The 23852-nt window shown below is 33.5% G+C and overlaps 2 long non-coding RNA genes and 1 other non-coding gene across 3 annotated transcripts in view; 1 reads left to right on the top strand and 2 right to left on the bottom strand.

Moving 5' to 3' along the window:
- Positions 1 to 11475, bottom strand: part of LOC118194416 (uncharacterized) — a 30333-nt gene extending 18858 nt beyond the window's left edge. The window contains exon 1 of the long non-coding RNA XR_004759089.2: positions 11461 to 11475. This is a non-coding gene — a long non-coding RNA (uncharacterized LOC118194416). The remainder of the gene's footprint in view (positions 1 to 11460) is intronic.
- Positions 9303 to 21671, top strand: LOC118194417 (uncharacterized). The gene is made up of 4 exons (XR_004759090.2): positions 9303 to 9453; positions 13750 to 13781; positions 15929 to 16023; positions 21518 to 21671. It is a non-coding gene; the product is annotated as an uncharacterized LOC118194417 (long non-coding RNA).
- Positions 20568 to 20641, bottom strand: TRNAT-AGU (transfer RNA threonine (anticodon AGU)). The gene has a single exon. It is a non-coding gene; the product is annotated as a tRNA-Thr (tRNA).
- Positions 21672 to 23852: the final 2181 nt, after the last annotated feature.

Below are 23852 nucleotides of genomic sequence, written 5' to 3'. Positions count from 1 at the left end.
GGATATATTGCCAGAAAAATGTTATCTCTCACTGTATTTTCAGAATAGAATCATCTTAAATCACTGATTTAAGCTCCTTCCCCTCGACGACGGACTATAAGTCTCGCATTAACATAATATTAAATTGAATAAAAATTAATTAAAGGTAATAATTAAAATCTTTATTAAAAAGAGTAAATAATTAAAATGAATGACGTACTAAATAATTAAAAATAATTAATCACGTGTCAGATAATTAAAAATAGTAAATTAAAAGTGATGTCATTCCAAATACGTGGTTGAAGGTACCGTTGCCACAAAACCGAAAAAAATTGTCGTTGTCACAAAAAATAAAAACTTTGAAAAATAGGGTGGCTGCCACAGAATAAAAATGAAACTATGCATGACGTCATTCCATCTACGTCACTTCCAGTTGTTAGGGGATCCAAGATGGCGGAGACCCTGCCCATTTTCTGTGTCGTCACTTCCGCCTACCGGTTACAGGGGCTTACTACTATTACTCAGAAATATCAGGTGATACGACTAGGATTTTTATGAAGAAATTATTATTTTATTCGGCGTTTATGAAAATATCTCTTACTGTTCTTGTTAACGATGCGTTGTGTAAAAGCTGTAGCAATCTCTAGCAAGATATTATTCATAAGGTAATGCACTGGTAAATAAATTAATGAAAAATAAAATTCATGAAAGGAAATCGTAGTAAAAGAAATTATAAAATAGACTATAAGCGAAATTGAATAGTGAATTAATTAGGTTGGAACTGAATTAAATTCGAATAAATATGTTAACATTATGCTGTAGAAAAAAAAGTATGTCAAAAAAATTTTCAAGTGACGAAATGGTAATTAATAGGTAAAATCAATGAACGCAGGGTAATTCACTTCTGAATCAATATTGGAACTATTAACCATAGGAATTTCTTTGTACATGCAACGCAAAAAAAATTGTTAGTTTCTCTTGAAAGTTGTCCATGAAAGCAGAAATAGCATAGTCAGGATATTTAAAGTGTGAAAATAATGGTATGAATGTAATCGATGAACAAAAAATGCAGAATTAAAAGGTATTAAATGTTCAAGATAAAAGGAAAGATTTCTGCACGAGTACATGAAATAGTGAATATGGCACTAACATTACAGGTGAAAGTTGGCACTTCATTCTAAAAGTTAAAAATACATCGTGCTAGCTTTGTAAATGGAGCCTAAATGAATTAAAATAGTAGAATTAGTAATGGAAGGATTATTACAGAATGAGAAATTGAAGAATATGTAAATTAAAATAGAACTATAAAATTTAGACTGAGTAAGGAGTATTAAATGATTTTTGTAAGAATTATAATTAACGGCCGTGAAGTTAAATGCTTAACTTAAAAATATGGTCTGAGTAAACTGAGTAAGAAAAAATAAATATGTGAAAAAAAATCATTTAAGTGAAACAGTAAAATAAGTAGAATTAAAAACATTATTGCAATCGATATGCATAATTTTATTTGCTATCCATGAGAAGTTAAATGTTAACAAAGAGCTGTTAGAGCTCAATGTTAAATAAAGAAATTTCAATTTGGAATGCATATCTTTAAAATGAGAGTGTTAAATCTTTTAAGTTAATTATTACGTTGGATGATTATTTGGAACTCTACTCAATATTTCCTGTAATGTATCATAACTACGTAGGAGTTTATATTTCAGGTATGATAAATTAAATTTCGTTCTCAAAAGGCTGTAAGAGCTAAATAAAATTTTGGCAATGTGAAATATGGGTATCTTTTAGTTCAAGAGCTATGAGACTGAAGCAAAAGAAAAAAAAAATGACCATATTTATTGGTTGAAAAAATATTCCAAGTTGAGAAATTTTTATATTCTAAGTTGGGAAAAATGCGACAAATTTTCATTTCCGTGGCTGACTATTAATTATAGGTGTATTATAGACTTTGAGTTCTCCTTCCCAAATGTTACTATAATTAAAATTTAAAATGCGTTATAGTGTGAATATTCTTCTGTGTAGTTAAGAATAGTTCCATTTCGTGTACCTTCTTAAGAAAATCAAGGCTGTGTTCAAATAAGTTCAAATATATTATGTAGTGTAGTGTTTATGAAGTTCTGCGGTAGATGCGTGGCATCATGTTAAGAGTTTAAGTGATGTTTTCACGGGAAGACAATCAAGGCTCAGTTGTACGTTTGGTAATTTAACTAGGATATGTGCAAGAAAATCCAAGATACTTTTGTAAAGTGTTTCAAAGAGTTAATCTGCGTTAGTAGTATAAACGAATCTTACTGTTGAATAAAAAAGAACAGCATATATATGTATAAATGTCTGTAGAGTAAAATAATAAGAAACGAAATACGTTTGGTACGTATCTGAACTGAGCTGTGTCAAAATGCCCAATGTATTCGGCTGAGGGAATTTTATGCCGTGCAAATTTATTACTCCATATAAGATTTTTTCACAGTTATGGCTTGCAATTACAAAACTTGTGTAAATCTGTGTTTATTTTTGGGAAAAAGGAATCAGAAATAGAGCATGAATATGTTTTAAAAGCAGTATTAAAGTTAAATATGAAGAGAAATGTGTAAAAATTTACATTTGTCAGACAAAGTTGGGTGAACTTTTCGAATGAAGGTACGACATATGTAAAAGAGAATCCGCGAAGTTTTGTATAGTTTTCAAAGAAAGTTAATACAACCATTAATAGTTAGTACAAAACATTAGAAGAAAAAGTTCTGAGTGTCTCCAACTTAGTAGTATAAAATAGTAAGAAATGTAGTGTTCCAATTAAACAGTATAGAATGAACAATGTACGTATTGGTTTAAAGTTGCAGAAAATACTATCCATCCAGAGTGAAATTATATGCAAGTAAATTCCTGCTTAAATTTCCTAGAGAGAGAAAAGTATGTAAGTTTACTTTTGGAGAAATGGAGATGTAAAATCATATTGTATTTAAAACGAGGGAAAGAAGTCAAAGATAAAATAAAAATGCAACGAGGAAAAATTTGAATGAATAGAAAAAATTTGCAGTTATAAAAACCAAAAAAGGGAAAATAAAAATTTAAATTTAGTTTTGGAAGTGAAATATATTAGGGAAAAATAAAAACAAAAATTGCATTTGGAAAAACAGAGAAGTGAAAAACGTAAAACAAAAATTTGCAGTTATAAAAACCAAAAAAGGGAAAATAAAAATTTAAATTTAGTTTTGGAAGTAAAATATATTAGGGAAAAATAAAAACAAAAATTGCATTTGGAAAAACAGAGAAATGAAAAACGTAAAACAACTTCTTTTTACGTAAAAAACGTAAAATGTAAAATTATCTAAAAAGAGAAAAAATTGCAAAAATAAATATTACTTTGGTTAAAAAAATAAGTTTAAAGGAAGAAAACTTTTTAAAATAAAAAAAGTTAAAAGGGAAAAAATTGAGAAAAAAAAAAACTTTTGTAAAATAAAAAAAGTGAAAAGAAAATTTAAATTCGCTTTTATAGAAATAAACATCAATTTGCAAAAATTAAAAATAAAATTTTGCTTGGAAAAGAAGAAAAAATTTGGAATGAAAAATTAATAAATTAACTTTAGTAAGAGTTGAAAGACAAAAGAAAACAATTAAAAATATCCTAATAATAAAGAAAAATTTAAACTGTTGTGAAAATCTTACATTTAAAATAGCAAACAATAAAGTAATGGGTTAGAAGCTAAAAGTGCGGTTTTCATGTCATAACAGGTTCGCGCATGCGCAGTCTGTCAGTTTAGTGACATCATAGCGATTTCCTCCTTACAACGTCAAATAGACAAAGAGGGATGACAAGAAGAAATAACGAGTTTGTAATTATGAGAGGTTGGCCTTAGGGGTAATGCGCATATTCACAAAGCCTACAGACCATTTCGCTACGGGCTGCTTTCATTGGAGGAAACATCTGCTTGGCGTTCATATTTGGAATGGCGAGTTATCGTCCTGTAGGCGTGGTAATTAACGCCAAACAAACGGAAACAGCGTTTATTTCATTCGGCAGTTTTTTAGTTTATGACTGAAAGCTTAGAGGAATTGTGTGGAATATATTTTAAATAACCTACTGATCTTATTAATAGTTTATTTGTATTTGAATTTAAGCTTTTAAAAGTACGTAATTGTTTTACAAGAAAAAGGTATTTACATGGAGATAGCATATGCACGTTTTCGTCCTTTCTGTTAGAAAGAGTGTTGTGTAAATTTCCATAGCGCATTAATTTATACAAATAAACGAATACTAAAAAATTAACCAAATGAAAACATTCAGTAAACATTTAAGGGCGTCGGATACCTATTCTTTTTACCTAAATTATGAGTAAGTATAACAAAAATTATATTTTATTCCATTATGCGCTATATCTATTGAAACGCTTTTTGGGACCTTCAATCGTAATCTTGCTACTGGTACCTACTATGTACTGCAAAGAGTACAAACCAGTAAATAAAATAAGAAAAATTAACATTAACAAATATAGAGAAAGTAAAGGCGTTTAATTTTTAACACCGCACCCGAAGGCGAAAAGACAGATAATGACAAAGTCATTCAATAAAGTTAAAATAAAAATAAATCCATGCAGAGTTCATGATAGCTACGAGCGGGGATAGAAAAGGCGATCTAGAAATCTGAAAAATTTTCTCGCGCTCGTTACCACTGAGCTCCGGTTTCTCCAGTGAGTTATGCACACTTTTTGGTACTCGACGCTCAGATACAAATTGTAAAGGCGATGAACCAAAAGTCGCCAAGCACTAAATACTGTAACCCTACGTTTCCTGTTTTAACCAATCGGAGCAAACAGCAGAGAAACGCTTAGGGTTATCATGCAAAGGATGCCGGGTTCGAATCCCAGCCTAGGGGCTGTTTATAAAATTCATGACAAATGTTATTAAACTCAATAAGAAATTAATTAAAGGTAATAATTAAAAATAATGACGTACTAAATAATCAAAATTAGTCACGTATAAAATAATTAAAATGAGTACATAATTAAAAGCTGTATTAATCAGGCATTTTAATGAATAAATTAAAAGTTCCAAAACACGTGCTTCAAATGCTCGCTCCCACACTAGATAAAACATCGAAAAAATACAGTCGTTGCCACTAAATATAAAAATTTTGAGAACATAAAATCGTTGCCAAATAATAAAAACGAAACTATGCATGACGTCATTCAGAACACGAATACTTCACTTCCGGAAGGGAATCCAATCCATATGCGTCACTTCCATTGTCGCGTGATCCAAGAGAGCGGAGATCACACCCCTTTTCTGTGACGTCACTTCCGCCAACCGAGGACCGTGGATTACTACTGTAAAGTAGCTTTCTGGTAGTTCGGACTTTGATTCCGGGCGAAGGAGCTGGCTGCATGGATGGATGCAGTGGGTTTTCCCATGTGTAAAGTGTATATCAATCAGTTTCCCTTATAAATTCAGACCCACAAGCGAACGAGCGGTAAAGTCTCATAAAACTCGTAGTTTGGTCAAGGCCTCGAATACCAACTAAATTGTTCGCTGCATGGGCATTTTCGTGTTTTTCCTAATGTGTAACGTGTATCGCAGCCAGTTTCTTTTAGGAAGTCCTCCGTGAAAGCATCCCTCCATAGGCAGATAGCCCTCGAGTCTTTGGCCATAATCAAATAAGCGAAACCAAACCCATAGGAATTCGTGCACGAAGAAATCTCTCCTCTTAAGCGGATAGTCCTAGACTGTTTTGCAATAATCAACTTTAAAAAAAATGCCTGTTGTTTTACACTTTAATGGAACGTAAGATTTTATGCTTTAACGGCAAAATATATATTAATGCTTCTTCTGTAATATAATGAGTATTTTCAGAGATGTTTAGGAATATTGAAAGTTAAACCTATAAATCGTAAGATAAGATTTTATAACCATAAGATAAAATTTTATAGCATGAGTTAAACTTATTTTTACATAATTAATATTTTTGTTTGTTTGTCTGGATTAAACATCAATAAATGTGCCTCAAAATTAGTCTGTATACTTGAGAAGATTACTTGCGGAATCACCGATACACATTCAAATAATTTGATTTCACTTTAACTGCTAATGACGTTTCTATGCGAGATAATTTATTGACTCTATTAGGTCATGCATTCAAAATTGTTTATGATTGAAGTAAATCAATAACAGTGAGTTAGGAATTGTTGAACTAATCAATAACAGTGAGTTAGGAATAACAGTGAGTTAGGCACATTGTAAATGACTACTTACTCTGATACTTATTTTTGTATTGCCTTCCACAAACATATATTCCATTAAATTATGTATTCAGAACAAAGGTCATATTTAGTTAAGAATCTAAATCTAGATATATAAAGAAGAAAGTCTGTGTGTGTGTGTTTGTTCACTAATAACTCAGTCACTACTATAGCTATCATATCGTCACCAAACTTTCTACAATTCTTTTCTGGGTCCTGGAAAAGTTCGACGTCCACTTTAAAAAAAAAAATAGTTAAATTCAGATTATAAGGTATTTCTCCAACCTTCTGTAACAGCTTTAAATAGTATTAAAATCTTATAGTTTAAATAATTTAAATAGATGAACATTAAGGTATTTGTGAATGGCAATATTTGAAACCAGACTCGACTGCCACGTGCGACTCTCGCACGAAGAATGTAATTTATTTTTAAATGATAGAATATGTTTTATCTTCTTGTTTGTATGTCGCCATTTTTTTGAGTGTTAAATAAAAGTTATTGCTGTGTTCCATCATTGGAGTTGCTTCATTTCGCCAAAGAAGTATCACAGTCTTAATTATTTTGGAGGCACCGGCGAGATCGAATAATCGTGCGTATTTTTATTTTATTAGTTCATCACTGAACGTAATATTAGTGATATCAGATTATTACTTCCTGTTGATATTAAATTGCCTTATTTTATTAGTTCATCACTGAACGTAACTTCCTGTTGATATTGAATTGCTTTATTTTATTAGTTCATAACTGAACGTAATATTAGTGATACCAGATTATTACTTTCTGTTGATATTAAATTGCCTTATTTTATTAATTCATCACTGAACGTAACTTCCTGTTGATATTGAATTGCTTTATTTTATTAGTTCATCACTGAACGTAATATTAGTGATACCAGATTATTACTTTCTGTTGATATTAAATTGCCTTATTTTATTAATTCATCACTTGAACGTAAACTTAGTGATACCATTTTAATGCCGTTTCTACTAGAGCTCAAAGGAAAACAAAAATAGCTGAAGAGTAGATGTTGGAACCGATGAAGCAAGAAAATAAAGCATCCAGAGATATCTTTGAAGAAAAAGTTAAATCACCGGAATTAAACGTGGAAGATTTTCACGTAAATTTGAAAAACGATAAAGAAATTAATATTGAGAATGATTTTGCAACGCAGCATTATCATCATCTTTCGGCTTTCGATTTAATATCAAAGCCGCTACTAATAGACGAAGAAAACAATTGTCGAAACAAATGGCAATTGAATATTATCCGAAAGGCACAGAGGAACTGAGGAAAGGCTTTGCTGTGAATTATAGCCAAGGAACTGGTCCAACATGGAAGAGATCTAGAACATCAACTTGGAAGAGATCTGGCGCCGTCAAGAAAAAAATAGAAGACTAATTTGAACACTGTCCATTTTCTTCCTATTTAAATGTGGTGTAAAAATATTTGTTTAAAACTTTAAATTTCTGACCTGAAATTTGGAAACTTATGAGAGAAGTTACCTTTTCTCTTTAAGCAAATGAGCAAGCCGAGCTTATTAAACTGTCAAATTTTACAGAACTTTTCTCTTCGGAAAAAGTCTCTCCGTTGGGGGAGAGGTTGTAACAGCTTTAAATAGTATTAAAATCTTATAGTTTAAATAATTTAAATAGATGAACATTAAGGTATTTGTGAATGGCAATATTTGAAACCAGACTCGACTGACACGTGCGACTCTCGCACGATGAATGTAATTTATTTTTAAATGATAGAATATGTTTTATCTTCTTGTTAATATGTCGCCATTTTTTTGAGTGTTAAATAAAAGTTATTGCTGTGTTCCATCATTGGAGTTGCTTCATTTCGCCAAAGAAGTATTAAACTTCTTAGCGTGTCTTCGTGGTGTAGTGGTTCTGCACGCTGGGCCGGTATTCCAGAGGTCCGTGGTTTGATTCCCGGCGAAGGCGTTTGCTGATTTTTCATCTTGTCTGCTTCCAAAAATATACCTAATGTCTCTGCAAGATATATTAATTAAAAACGCTTAAAATGCTTGTTTTCGCCGTCATTTTTCCGAGTGATAACACGTTGGAGATAAAAGTCTGCTTTATTTCGATAATTGTTGACACTGTTGGCTTTCAAATAGCAGAGTTTGTTAATAAAAAATGTCTAAGTTTTACAACGAAATAAAAATAGCATTGCCAAACATTGAATAAAATAACCCCGATTCCAAAAATTCGTGGGTGGCCATTTCAACTATTCTCATCTTCAACTTTAATCAGCCGAAATATTAATTAAAAACTGCGAAAACACTAATTTTCGCACTCATTTTTCCGAGTGGCAACAGTCTCCCACGTTGGAGATAAAAATGCTTTATTTTTAAACGTCTTGCTACTGCTCGCTTTCATATCGCAGAGTTTATTAATGAAAAATTTGAGAATCTTCTTCTTGAAGTTTTACAAAATCTACAAAGAAGAAGGCCTGTTTGTGTGTTTGTTTGTTCGCGTAGTTCTGATCACTTATGTTTTGTCACATTTAATCGACGAAAATTGAATATAGGTGAAATATTGGATGGAACTTGAGCTTTTACGAACAATTGATTAGAAAGACAAAAAACATTAAAAACTGCATGCCATAGTTGCTGATTTAATGAGAGAAATAGTTTATTTTCTATCGAATTTTTTTTTTATGTGGGTTCCTTATCGCAGCAGACCGAAAAATATAGGATTATGAATATTGTTTTTTGTATCGCTCTTAGAGAAGGATTACAGCGGTATAGTTCTCTCTGTTGTTGAATGCATTAATCTCAATTTAACTTAAATGGTAGTGGGTCCTTCCGCTAGTAGAATAAAGATATATCAGACAGAACAGACCAATTCTTCGGAAAAAAATTTTTATTGTGTAATGTTTGAACAAATGTACCTAAGATCACAACAATATTCCTTTTGTTTTATTTATGACTTATGAAAACGCTGGTTAATAGGAAAAAGACGATTCAGTCTTCAGAGTGACAGAAATTCGATTTGAAACGTCAATATTGTTTTTTGGAATTACATTTCAGTTTCTAATTTAGAAACGCATTTTAGTCCTTGGTGGTTGGTATATAAGGAGTAACAGTAGGAGGCAGCTGTTTGGCTTCCTTCGAGTCAAGTGCAAAACTACTTCGAAAGAAAAAGTGGTAAAACTTTGCTTTCATGATGATCTCGAACTACATTGTATCCGCAGTCATGCTTGCTGCATATGTGACCTATGTAGCAGCTGCTAAAGGTAAGTCACAGAAATTTCTTATCCTCGAATTTCAGTATGTATTTTGAATGTGTGACTTTTTTACTGACATATACTGTACTTAGACTAACTTAACTCTGTGAAGCTGTATGTTTAAGTTCATATAGACTAACGTAACTCTGTGAAGCTGTATGGTTAAGTTCATATATTGTCATGGGTATAACTTTTACCGCCGGGGGCAAAAGTTTCGGTCTCATTCAGTGCACAGCAAATTATTTATAAAGTTTCAAAACTACGTATAGGGAAAAAGTGAAAACTGAATTTGTGAATCTTTGAAACCTTGTCAACGAGGGCTCTAATAAGCTGTTGATTCTGATTTCCATGAATTCGAACCTTCAGAGTGTGCATCAGTACTTCAGGCATACTTGTCTGATTCGTCAGAGTATGCCCTGTAATTTCGGTCTTTTGATCATGTTTATCCTTTTCGGTTTCTCTGCACTCACTTACTTTGGGACACATAAGCAAATAATGCTTGCTAAAACACTATGTACACTTAACAAATTTTCTACAATCTTTAGATAAATGACCTGGAGTTAAACAAGTAAAACATACACCTTTCTTTAACAATATCCTGTTTTCTTTGATCTAAAGACATACATCTAGCGGGTTTACATTCGACGCAGTCATGGTTCTCGCCACAAAAAATACAATTTCCCTTTTTTGTAGGTTTTGCTTTTGGCGATTCGCTGTTTAAAAGTCCCGCAGCTGTCGGTATTTCATTCCTCCCGCCATGTTTATGTTTCGGAAATGCTTTCGTTTGTGATCGAGATTCCTAATTAAACCCTTGTCTGACCATTGTTATTCTCTCTTCCCCTTCAACTTCTTTTTTCAGAAATGTCATCAGAAATGTCATAGTTCTAGTTTGTTTGTTGAAATACCTTTGTCAGCTGAGGCTAAATTTCTTTACCATATTCTCAAAATATGATCCGGTAAACAGGCTTCAACAAGAGGATACAACATAGCGGCATATTTCTCGGTTGTAACCTCTAAACTTTCTAACGCACGTAAATGTGTTTCTATTTTATCATACAGTTTAAACACAGAAATTTTATTCGCAGAATTACTACTATTTTTCGTCACTAAACAGATTAGTTCCCTCATATAAACTTCAACCAAAAGATCGTCTCTTCCAAACCTATCTTTCAAATATTCGATAGCTTTATTATGATTTTCAGAAGTAGGTGGAAAATTCTCTGCAAGATCTCTAGCTTTAGATCCAGGTTCCGTACATTGTAGTAAATACTGATATTTAACTTCGAGGTCTATTTCCTGACCTTCATGAATTTTTCTAAACTAACCCCAAAATCCCAACCATTCTTTTGCTTCGCCATTAAACTTTCTTAATTCAATTTTAGGAAGTTTAAATTTCCGTTTAACAGCTTCATTTTTATCTTTAGGTAAAATATTTTCCCTTTCACTAAAGTTTTGTTCCAAGTCTAGTTACTTTCTTTTTAAAATATATAAATTTATCATTGTATGATTCAGTGGTTTCGATTTCTTTTTCAAATTCTTCATTAGTTAACTTGATAACTTTACTATTCAATTACTCTAATACCTGTTTATACGAAGTATATATCTATTGCCATTTATCTTCAAGTTGAGCGAAAAGAACTGTAATCTTATCTAAATCTAATGTATGTTAAAAGTTCATCTAAATTATTCGCAGTCTTAGTAAAATTTGTTCTTAAACAACCTCTAAATCGTTTAAGTTCTTCCATAATTGAAATCAAAAGTAGTGAGTGTTATTACTGTCCGTAAATCAAATTCTTAATAAATAATCCAAAGTTCAACAAATATTCATTAGAGAATCAATCATTCAAATTTTAACAGTAATACTCTCTATTTAAAATAAAAACTCAAAGGTCTCTATTTCACTGTAATAAATTTTGAATTAAAGCTACTCGGCGTCCTGTCTCGGACCTCCAATTTGTTACGTTACGTAAAAATACAAAATATCAAATTAATAAATCGAATTTACTTTGTACTTACGTTCAATCTGACTGCTAGTTAGATCTTCACAAATCCAATAATGTGAAGCTATTAAAACAAACTTTATTACAGTCTATTTACAACATATACATCATTAATAATTTTGTTACAGTTCTGCGTTTTGTTTTTACATGGGATAATTTTTTCCTTTATCAGTTCTCAACTGCTTATTTTTATCTCAACAACATCTGCATTTCTCGCGCGCTGTTAGTCAGCGCTCTCTGTCTATCAGGTCGTGGTTTCGTAACAATAAGAAGAAAGGGATTTTGAACTAGAGATACAGATTTTAAAACATAAAAGGGAGTTTTCTTAACTTGAAGAGGTACTTACAGATTCTAGATGAGATGAGAGATGAGGAATTCTTCCTTTTTTATGGCACTGAGGATTCTTAACTTGAAGAGGTACTTACAGATTCTAGATGAGATGAGAGATGAGGAATTCTTCCTTTTTTATGGCACTGAGGAATTCTTATATATGTTAATGTTAATAATAATTGAATTACCTTTCGTATTTTTCATTCACATGTTTCAAAATAGTAAAGAAGACACGCGCAGGAAATGAAGCTGTTGAATCTTGATGTCATTCCTCTGAATGCTTTCTCCACTACAGAAACAAATCTTGCTCACTTCAGTTTCGAATGACAGTTCGGGATCTCGCCATTCTTCACTTTAGGAGTGTCTGAGTGGATAGGATGCGCGATTTGCTTTCGCGTGATAGCATTAATTCCTGGTCATAGCTCAAATTTCTCCCGTCGCTGGATTTATATATAAACCTTAGACGTATTTCATATTTTGCCGGTTTCTCGTTTAGCATTCTATAGAATACCTAGGAAATGTGTGAAATATGAATCATTTTGTAATTTATCGTCTAGTTTTCAGCATTTTAAAGAATGTCGGATTTCAAACTTATCCCTTAATACATAGAGGATGTACTGTAAATGTTGCGACAAACTTCTAGGGGAGGTAGGGCACATCATAAGGATTAAGAATTGCATAGGAGTATCTAGCCGGAAATGGCGTAAATGGTAGCTGAAGTAGAAGAGCGGAAAAGAAGCAAGACTGATTGATTTGAAACATTTATTGGACATGAAATACAAATGGTGTACGACAGCTTGAATATTACAAGAGATGCTCGAAGTTTGCACCATCAGATGCCAAACTTGCTTGACACCGACGGACCGTTTATTGCCGGACATGTTCAAACACATCGGTAGTTTCTTTGAATGTAGGAGCTGCACAGGTGAGTCTTGCCACGAGATCCATTTCAGACACAACACGATTGTGATACACAACGCTTTTGATGGCTTCCCACAAAAAGAAACCAAGGCTCGAAAAATCCGGTGAGTGTAGGAGCCAGGGATTTGGTCCAATCCCGCCCAGTCGATCGATGCGGAAATGATCTGTTCAAATGGCTACGAACATCCAGTCCAAAATGAGCAGGGGTCCCATCATGTTGGAATCACATGCTGCGCCTCACATTTGTGGAACATCGTCAAGCAAATCGGGAAGAACTTGCTCCTGAAAGATCAAATAATTCGCGGCATTCAAATGATCCGGTCGGTGTCAGGCACGTTTAGCGTCTGATGGTGCAAACGTCGAGCATCTGTTGTAATATTCAAGCTATCGCACTCTATTTGTATTCGTGTTCAATAAATGCTTCAAATTAATCCCTCTTACTTCTTTTCCCATCTTCTGCCTCTTCTACCATTTACGCCTGACATTTCCTTTTATATGTTCCTATGCAATTCTTCATCTTTATGTTGTGCCCTACCTACCTACTTACCCTACAAGTTTGTGGCAACATCTACGGTAAACCCTGTTTATATAACAGCAACTGGAGATATTTCATCGGTAATTCTGAGAAAAAATAAGGAAGCTAAATACTAATATAATTTTAAAAAGCGGGATTTAATGGTTATCTTCAAAAATAAACATAGCGTTTTAATCCATTTCGCTATATGTAATTCTGAGTATTTTTAGTTTTTTGCTTATACATAAAGATGAGCCTCAAAATCGAAGACCGCCTCAGGTGAAAAATTCTAGTGCCGTTCCAAACGGCAAGCTAGATCTAGGAAACTAGAAGTCACTTTATTAAGGCAGTAATAGTTTTAAGGTTTTTATTCTATATTTTCAAATGAAAGCAAATAAAAATATATAATTTCAGTTACCCTCATTTGCATTTATTAATTATTGTATTAATCTCAACTCGTGGATATGTTCTGCACATCTATGAACTAATGAATTAGTAAAATCAGTTCTAGCGAACTAATGAAATTATTTTTCTTTTCAGCTATTCCTTATGGTCGCTAAATGTCACGTAATGTACGTATCAATTTTTTCTCCCGTTATTTTTAAATTTTACCTGTTTATAATAAATGAAGATTTAGCAAGTAAATCCGTATTTTCATCACAGTAAACATTATTTTATTTACCAATTTTCAGTATAAACCGCAAAATAATTTCAAGTGAATAGAAAATCGGGTTTTGGTTCTATTACGGAACGAGTTTATAAATATTATTAAAAAATGGTTTTAAATTATAAGCCGGTATTTCAAGGATTAGGTAATTTAGAATACATCTTAATTATAATTTAGAACCACGTCACCTGTTGCCATTCAGGGCTATTTTATCTGTTAGTTATATACCTAGCAGAAAATACTGGCAGAATAAATAGAATGCTGGCAGTTCATGAAATACATTCTTCCTTGCTTCTGTTATTGGTTTACGCCAAATTATAAACCTAGGTATAGGAGTTAATGGCTTCGGTCCAGAACTTCGATAGTGACTTTTCAGGGATTTTTGGTTTGGTTTATGTTCATTATGACAAAGCAGTCGACGGTTATCCGCTTAAGAGAAGGGAATACCTGATGAACGGTTAGCAAAATGGAAGGAGGGAAGTAACATTGTTCATCAGAAGCTGTATGGTGAGAAGGAAGAAGTAGATCATCATGCGACTAATAACTGAATAAGAAACAGTTTACCTGATCCTGGCTAAAGGAATAAATGCCATATGTAATTTATTGAACAGACGAAGCTGGACTGTATTAGAGATCAAAACCAGATCACATATTAATGTTTGAAGGTGAAACTGCGGCACGTTTTCCGTAATTGGAAGAAAGAATTACTGTTTTGTTAACGTGCAACATGAAGGCAACAATTAAGAAGACATTCGTCATTATCAAAAGCAGAAAACATCGATGTTTGAAAGAAATCATGAATTTAACTCTAACTAACTACAACAATAAGAATTACTATATTTTTACGTACTTTTATTCAAATGGTACACAGAACTGGTAAACGAAAATATAACTTTACTGTTAGATAACTGTGCTGGAGATCTCTCTGATCTCGTTCTGAAGAGAAGGTAATAAGTGCTTCTTCCTGCAAAGGACACTTCTATCATCCAGCCTTTAATTCACGCTGTTCTAGAAGCTCCTAAATATGAATAACGAAAAGACTTCGTTCGGAAAATGATAAACAAAACTTTGTCATGTGAAAATAAAGTATTTCGAAACAGATAACTACGCCGAAGATGCTAGAGACCATGGATATTATATAGTCAATTTAGGGTGGGCTAGAATATTCATGGCTTCTAGAAAATCAAAGGAATAGAAACCGTTGAAGTAGATACAGAATAGAAATAGAAAGCGTTAAAACGGCTACAGAAACTGAAAATGTCAGTGAAAATGATACGAAAGAAAGTGATAACGTTATATACTGTATCGAATTTAAGAAAACGCTGCAAATGTGAAGAAGAGCTCTTGAATTAAAAGGAGGTGACTAAAAAACCTACAACCAGTTTTAGGAAAGTCGGAATGCAATTCAAAATTTTTGATAAACAATAAGAAACAAACACCGATATATTAATTCTATAGAAAAATTTAAAATTTTATCAAGAATATAATTATGAAAGTATCGCTGCAGAAAAATTAATGGACAAATTTTCAAAATTAAGTAAATATAAGCATATATTTTTTACTATCTTTTTATATATTAATTATTATATCGATTATTAGACAAGTTACTAGTTAATTTTAAAAGTGTTATCACACAATGCAATGACATATTGTCAACTGATAATTTCCGCCACTTAATAAATTGACTGTGTTCCGAACTTATGGGTTTTTAATAAGCGGTGTGTACTGTGCTATGAATATTGAAAATTTCTATCAAGCGTCATCTGTTATCGTACAGTGTTTATATTACCCTCACCTTAGTGTTAAAAATAAGAAGGAATAAAATCCTTTTATTATACATAAGCTTACTGTAATTTCAAATAAATGAAAATAGCGAATTTTGTCATAGCAAAAAAAGCAATCTTGGACAAATCTATAAAATTAATAATTTTAATTTAACTCATAAAAGTTTATTATGGATAGATCTGTGGCTATCGTTATTTAAATATATCATGCCATATATATCTCTTATATAAATTTATAATTCAATTTGTAATTTTGCTTTATTTCTAGGTTAAATCTCCATAAAATGATCTTCCAAATTAGCAGCATTAAGGCAGAAGACTATACCGAAGACATGGCTTCAATACTAATGAAACACATTCCAAGTACTCCACTCGAAATGTTTTCATATTTCTCTTGCATATATAATACTTCCTTTGTCAAAAAATTCCTGTTATATAATTTGATATTTTCAAATAACTGCAGATTGGTAATGAGACAATAAAATATTTTTTGCTGCTGTGTCCTCGTTGGTGTCCGCCGATAACATCGCGGCAAAAACATCGCGGACGAAAACGTCGCGGAGAAAACAACGCAAGGCGAAAACGTCGTGCTACAAAACATCGTGGGAGAGCACATCGCAAAGAGAAAACATCGCAGTTCTAAAACATCGTGGTACAAAATATCGTCGTCGAAAATAAAGCGGTTCAAAAACTTCGCAGTTTAAAAACATCGTCGTCGAAAATATCGTGGTAAAAAATAAAGTATGTACAAATCATCGCATGACGATAACATCGCAGACATGCTTTTTTCAGGCTTTACTAACTGTAAATGGATATTCCCATAATGATTTGTGAGCGCAAGATGTAAAGAAGGATAATTTTTACTTTCATGTTTTTTATTAAATATTAAATTTTTGCTGAGAAAATAAGAAGAAAACTTAAGCATAGAAAATTAATGCAACTTAATAGAATTTTAAATCGACATAGTTAACTAACAAAGACCATTAATAAATAATTTTTTTATAAAGATTTTACAGGTAATTTTTCATAAAAAGTATAATCTATTAAGTTGCATTTAATTTTCTATGCTTAAGTTTCCTTCTTATTTTTTCAGCAAAAATTTATTAGTTAATAAAAAAATGTGAAAGTAAAAATTATCCTTCCTTACATCACTTGCGCTCACAAATCATTATGGGAATATCCATTTACAGTTATTAAAGCCTGAAAAGAGCATGTCTGCGATGTTATCGTCATGCGATGATTTATAGATACTTTATTTTTTACCACGATATTTTCGACGGCGATGTTTTTAAACTGCGAAGTTTTTGAACCGCTTTATTTTCGACGACGATGTTTTGTACCACGATGTTTTAGAACTGCGATGTTTTCTCTTTGCGATATTTTCTCCCACGATGTTTTGTAGCACGATGTTTTCGCCTTGCGTTGTTTTCTCCGCGACGTTTTCGTCCGCGATGTTTTTACCGCGATGTTTTCGGCTGTAACCGTTCTCGTTTGCTTTCTGTTCATTTAAGAAACAACATATATCTGCATTATACTAATGCAGATATATGTATGTTGATTTAAATACCTGGTTTAAAGCAGTGAAAATGTTTCAAAATTGGCTTTGTAGATAGTTTCACGCTACCAAATGTTATTAATTCATTATTTTATTTTTTGTCAACCAATTAATTCACTCTTTCTGTTTTTTTTTGTTTTTATGGGGGGGGGGGAATTCGGCATTCTTTAAAATGCCTAGGCACTGTATATAATGGCCAAAAGAGAGGGAACAGAGAGAAAGACAGAACAAGAGAAAACTGCAGGCTTTTTTTCCAAATAAAATCATAGTATACAATTTACAGAACTGGCAATAGATGCAGCACTTACGCAAACATTTTTACATACAATAATACAAACGTTTACAGATAAATTACAGCGTTATGAAACAAGTTATTAAGTAAGGATCAAAATAGCAGGAAAGGTAATACAAAAGGTAAATGGAAAATGCAGGCGGTACAATACTACTAAAAAGACATTGACAAAAATTTGAAGGCAGGAGTTATTATTCATTATAAAATACAAACAGAAATCAATCCATATTTCTGAGTATGTCCCTCTTTAATGAGTACAACCGTCCTACGGCCGCATGATCGGAATAAACTGATACTAGAGCTTTCTCAAAGTAAATTCTGAATTTTTATACTGCTAATAAAACTACGAGCGTTTTTTGCTCAGTGGCGGTATAATTTCTCTGAGAGGAATTCAGGGTTTTACTAAAATATGCTACCGGTTGGTTTTTTTTGTATAAGAACGGCACCCACCGCGTAATCGAAGTCATCCGCAAAAAACTCCAAATATTCGTGGCTTTGTGGAAACGGGCGCTTGCGTTAAAGCTTGTTTTAATTGTTCGCAAGCGGTATTTACCTTGGCTAACCAAGTAAAATGTACGTTTGGACTCAGCTATTTTAAGATGAAAGCTTTATAACATGAACACATGCATAAGAACAAAAATAATTCCTTTTTAATACTCCGCGGAGGATAATTTTTGATCGCTAATATTTTAGAGTTTTCAGTTTTAGTCCCTTTCGTTGATGTCTTGTACCAAGTTCTGTAGCCATGAATTTGCACGTAGCGGCATTTTCTTCGTTCAGAAACGAAATTATTCATGAAAGTCTTTAATATATTTATTGGTTCCCTAATAACTTTTATATCGTCTAAGTAAATAAGTAAATGAACCTATTTTCCCAACGACTGATCTTAAGATTATATCCAGTGCGCAATGAAACGTGGTTGACGCTCTGCATAAATCGAACGGCATTCTTAAAAAAGCATAAACGTCGGACTTCGTAGTAAATGCAGCTCTTCGGGACGTCTTCATTCTTTACGCCAGTTTGGAAATACCCAGATGTTAGAGCCAACGTTGCCATAAATCGTCCTGGTTTAATTTTCCGAAATATCTGTTCAGTTATGTACAGGGGATCCACAGGATACATAGTTAGTTCTACTGTTAAGTTTTCGATAAAAGTTAAGTCTTCTGTAAAACGGAATTCTGAATATTTAATTTGGCACCTCCAGCTTTCAAAATATCTAATCACAAAATTACGACACCTTGAAGACTTTTCACGACAAGAAAGGCCACTTTTTGTTGCTCATTTTTAAACTGCACGTAAAATGCTATTTTTCCTATGCAATGCGTCTTGTTTGGATGGAAATAACTTTTGTTCGGCTATATTAAAGAGTTTATATTTTGTGAAGTATTTTGGAAACAATTTCTGAAAGAAAACTGGCTTGGGCTTCAGTGTTAATCAATACATCTGTCGGGAGATTATTTAGTAACACATGAGCAAGTGGCAATGCCAGATTCTTAACAATGACGGTATTCAATAGAATAGAGGCATTTTCTTATCTTCGGGTACTTGTATTTCTTATCTTTAGTACCCTTACCTAGTATAATTTTTTCATATTAGTTTCCTGTGTTTTGTCTTTTGCCCCTTATGTTGGCGACCGCCACTAGCGGTGGAATCTTTTTTTCATTATCTCATTATCTCTTCTGGCCAAACTGTGGTCCCCGCTGAGGCGCTGGCCTAAAACAACATTTGGCTTCTCACCATAGTCTGTTATGCGTGTTTTTTTTTTTTTTTTTTTTTCTGTTAGGTGCTAATCTGTCAGCAACAATGTCACGCGGCCATTGTTGCTGATATACAAAGAAAGAGAATTAATTTATTTTTCTATCGAAATTATGTGGAAAACTATTATTAACATGTGGAAAATTATTAAAATATTATGTGGGTTCCCTATCGTTACGTAGTCATTTGTGGTAGATGTGTCGAATATTACTTTGTTCTTTGCCATTTTTTATGCAATACAATGACGCTTCACATTCCTTATGACATGTAATATGCTATTATACGAATTTTCAAATGATGCCATGAGTAAAAAAATATTTAGATTACTCTCAATCTAGCTTAACTGGCATCTGGCCCTTCCACTAGTATGTAATACTTTACGGCGTAGGAGGAATCCAGTACATTAACTTCGAGCTGTAGACATGGCCGAGTGCAAAGGCATGAATAAGATGTTGACAAAACCAATTTCGACGAATCACCAGCTTTATTTCTACACATTTCAAATCATCTGTTTGGTAAACAAATTACGTTTTAATCATCGTTGAATACAATAATATTTTATGTACACTGGTTTTAAAAGTACGACGTAAGCATTAACGGTGATGCAGAATTGTTTGCATGGCCGAAGTCAGGAAAACAAAGCGAGGGTGTCAAATTCCAAGTTCCTCTGTTATGTTGGAATATCGTACGAGAGGTACGACGGTGTCCGTCTCAGTTGAAGTGGTGCCCTGGGGCGCATGGCTATGTTGCTTCCTTAGGCATGGTTCTCCAAGAAGATAGGCAATAAGGGGTGACAAAAGTGGACCGTAAGGCATCACAGGCCAGTGATACACAAAACAAACAAACTCGCAGATGACAATATGTGCAGGTACAAATAAATTAAGCACAACTTACCGTAAGTACAGTTACATACATATTTACATGTGGCGTCATAATCAGAACAAAAGTCCAAAATTGCAAACAGCCATAAGTCAATAAGATATACCAAAATATGGTTATATTGTAGAGTCATTAGGTTAATTGGAAGCAGAAAAGATGAAAAATATGCAACCGCCTTCGCCGGGAATCGAAACAAGGACCTCTGGAATACCGGCACAGCGTGCTACCGTTACACCATGAAGGCACGCTAGGGAAGTGGGAGAAATACCTTATATACTCCCCTTTTTAAAGGGCGACTAGGGTTTTAGGGGACCTAGTCGCCAACTCCTGGGTGCGGAGAATCATCATCCACAACACTTTTAGTTCGGGCGCCACTTGTAGAGTCAATAGGTTAATTGGAAGCAGAAAAGATGAAAAATATGCAACCGCCTTCGCCGGGAATCGAACCACGGACCTCTGGAATACTGGCCCAGCGTGCAGAACCACTACACCACGAAGGCACGCTAGAGAAGTGGGAGAAATACCTTATAATATGACCCCTCAAAATGTGCAGTAATTTACGACTAAGGCCGTGGTGATTATAAAGAGTTCCAATATTTACAAATGAATGTGGAAACATTAATTTTAATGTCGTAGAAGCTGTACAGTTGCGCGCCTCCAACCTGCACGCAACCAAGAGGTGACTGTTGAAACTGGAAAATAGACAGAGTCTTGCTAAGGGTTTAAGTCCCTTTTTATTCAACTTACGAAATTACAACAGCGTGCTCTTGACGCTCACAAACTACGCCGACACGGCGGTAAAATAAAAATAAGAACCTGAAAAGAAATAATAACAAGACTCTAACTACGAGGCTCTCTAAACGTAACTAACCTCACCGCGTTTTACAATACCGCTGCTAATTCAGCAAACTTTAAATATCACGTTGAACGATTAACAATTCTCCGAGGCAAGCACACAGGCCGAAACGCGGGGTTCTTCAATTTCTGGCTAACTACCTCCGCGCTCGTGAAGTAAGAACAGCACACTTCGAACTCGTTTCCTTTCTATTTAACTCAGAAACTTCCGCTGATAATTTGAATCCTTGCGCGTTCTACTAAAATTTACATACTCTGGCATTGGCAGTTCCAGGGGAAAGTAAGGCTTGAGAGGAAAGATAGTTTAAACTTAAAATAAATGTTAGTTAAAATAAATATAAACCCTACATTTGCCGCTGCCAGAATTTGGAAAACTTGGAAGCAGGTCCTACAAACGACCTGTTGTAAAGTTTCTAGAATTCTGAACTAACTCTTAAGAGCCTCGTTTACACAAAAAAATCTTATGTAACAAAAGTATACTAAATTTCTGTAGATACTTATATAAATCTCTCTTCTTACAGCAACTTTTCCTGGACTTCAGCAATCAATCTTGTTCTTTACCTTCCAGCATCTGGAAGGAATAAGTATCAGTATCTTTCTAAATACATTATAATTTACACTTTTTTGACACTGAATAAATTTTTGTTTTTAAACGATTCGTTTTCCTTAGTTATTGCTTACTTCACATTCATTCAATTATTCAAACATTAATTTAACTTTACCCTGGCTCTCCACCATGTGTGGTGTCAAACGGGAATATTCGTGTTCTAGTCTTACAACACTTCCCCTAACCACCATGATTTGTTAGAATTCAAGGACCAAATAGACACACCTTTAGACCACCACACTTTAAATCATGTCATCCGACTAAACAAAAGTTAGCTTCATTTTATTTCTATGTTTTCCGTGCTCTTCAAGTTTGCTCCTCCAAACTAGCCCTTGATGAAGAACTAAATTATTTAAAAGCAGTAGCTATTGACAGGGGCTTTTCACCCAACATTATTAATCAAGCAGTTAAAAAATTCTCATCTGAACACACTAAAAGCCACACTCTTATTTTAGGATATTATAAAAATTCTGTTGTCATTCCCTTCTTTCCATCAATTAGATATAAAGTTGCACATATTTTGCAGAAATTTAACTTTTGGGTTGTTTATTCTCCCATCAACAAAATTCCAACTTCTATACTCAAGGACCCCATTCCGGATATGAATTCCTGGGGTATTTATAGGATTCCTTGCCAGTGTGGTTTAATTTACATTGGCCAAACTAAAAGAGCCTTAAAATTTCGCGTCAAAGAACATGAGGCATATGTTAGAAAAAAGGAAACACAGAAGTCTTCTGTTGCTCAACATTGCTGGTCCGAAAATCTCACTTTCAATTTTTCTGCTGCCAAAATTATTCAAAAAACATCTTCCATTGGAGAACTGGATTTTCTAGAGGCATTTCACATTCATAAAAATCTTTCTGTTCTAGTTAACGATCCTAATTCCAATCCAAATTTGCCTTCGGCTTTTAGAGAAATTATGTTTTAGTTCTGGTTTCACCAACAGATGGCGCCACTTGCTTATTCTTGTTCAGGCTTTCTTATCTTATCTAATCATTATTTCCTATCTTGTTCATTTGCGGTTTTGCAGCTGAAGATGATGGTTCGGTAAAACCATCGAAACTAGTCCTGTGAAAATTTTGTAGGTATAACGCTGATTTTTGTTGTTTGACTTCTGAATTAGACACACCTTACTCGACATTCTACGACTCGATGAGCTACTTTAACATTCTTAAAATTCAAGTGTAGGTGGAGAACCCTACAAAACACATTCATTCTAACTTCCCCCTCATTCATCTTTAGACATGCAGGCTTTCGCTCTAAAGCATGATTTTATCTACAGTTTAATACTTAAATTTGAATTCATTGCTTTTGAGCATTTTACTTTTAGCATCTAAAATTTTATGCTTCTAGACTAAATTCTACTTTTACATAACTTTCAAGTATTTACGTATATTTACAAAATTTTAATACATATGATTTTTACAATTTACCATAAAATGAATAAGAGAAAATAAATTTTTACTTTACTCATTCTTTGCCAAGCTGGCGGCACTGAAAGTAAAATTCTTATTAATACAAGAATACGAAGTTATTTTTATCTTCGGCCAAATTTTGGCTTTAACATAACAGAATTAGTCTTTCGACCAACAGAAAAGGCTTGTTCTTAGATTTTGTACTTAAAGAAAATAATACTTTTGCCTTAGCTAAATAAAGTAAAACAAAACTAAGTCTCAACCGAGACATATTGACTTTCGTCAAAACATAGAACTTCGTACTTACGCATAACATTTCGGAACAAAAGAAAAAAAAATATAGAAGATTTTAACTTATCTTTGAGTTTTCGATGATTGAAACTCCGTCATTCTTTTCTGGCAAAACTGTTCCCACGTTATAGGTTTCATGGACGTCAATCTTCTCCTTACTGACCTCCGAGTGTCGTCCACATTAGTTTTTCTTTTCCGTCCTCTGCATGCTGGCCTCTTGGCGTAGCAATCGTCGGGTTGTTGTCTTTTTCGTTTTTCCATTGGACGGCTGGTCTTGACGTCCTCCGGTCTGGAGTCCTTCTTGAATTTCTTCTGTTGTTCCTGGTATTTTCGTTCCTCCTGCTGTCTTTTCAGTTTCCGGAACGGCGGCCTTGTTTGCACCTGACTCTCTGGCCCTGGGAGCGTTCTCCTTGATGTATAATTTCTACTGCGATACGTTGTAGGTGGTGTTTTCCTCTTTACCAAGATTTCCTTATGCGGTGACTCTGCATTCTTGTTTTTCTTAAATGCTGGAGTCTGAAAATTTTCGTTTTTTCTTTTTGG

This window comes from Stegodyphus dumicola, chromosome 6 (genome assembly GCF_044657685.1).
Source record: "Stegodyphus dumicola isolate Sdum_Otavi_A_Nest chromosome 6, ASM4465768v1".
Taxonomy (NCBI): Eukaryota; Metazoa; Arthropoda; class Arachnida; order Araneae; family Eresidae; genus Stegodyphus; species Stegodyphus dumicola.
The sequence above is the reverse complement of the archived record's forward strand: the minus strand, read 5'-3'. Positions and strand labels throughout refer to the sequence as shown.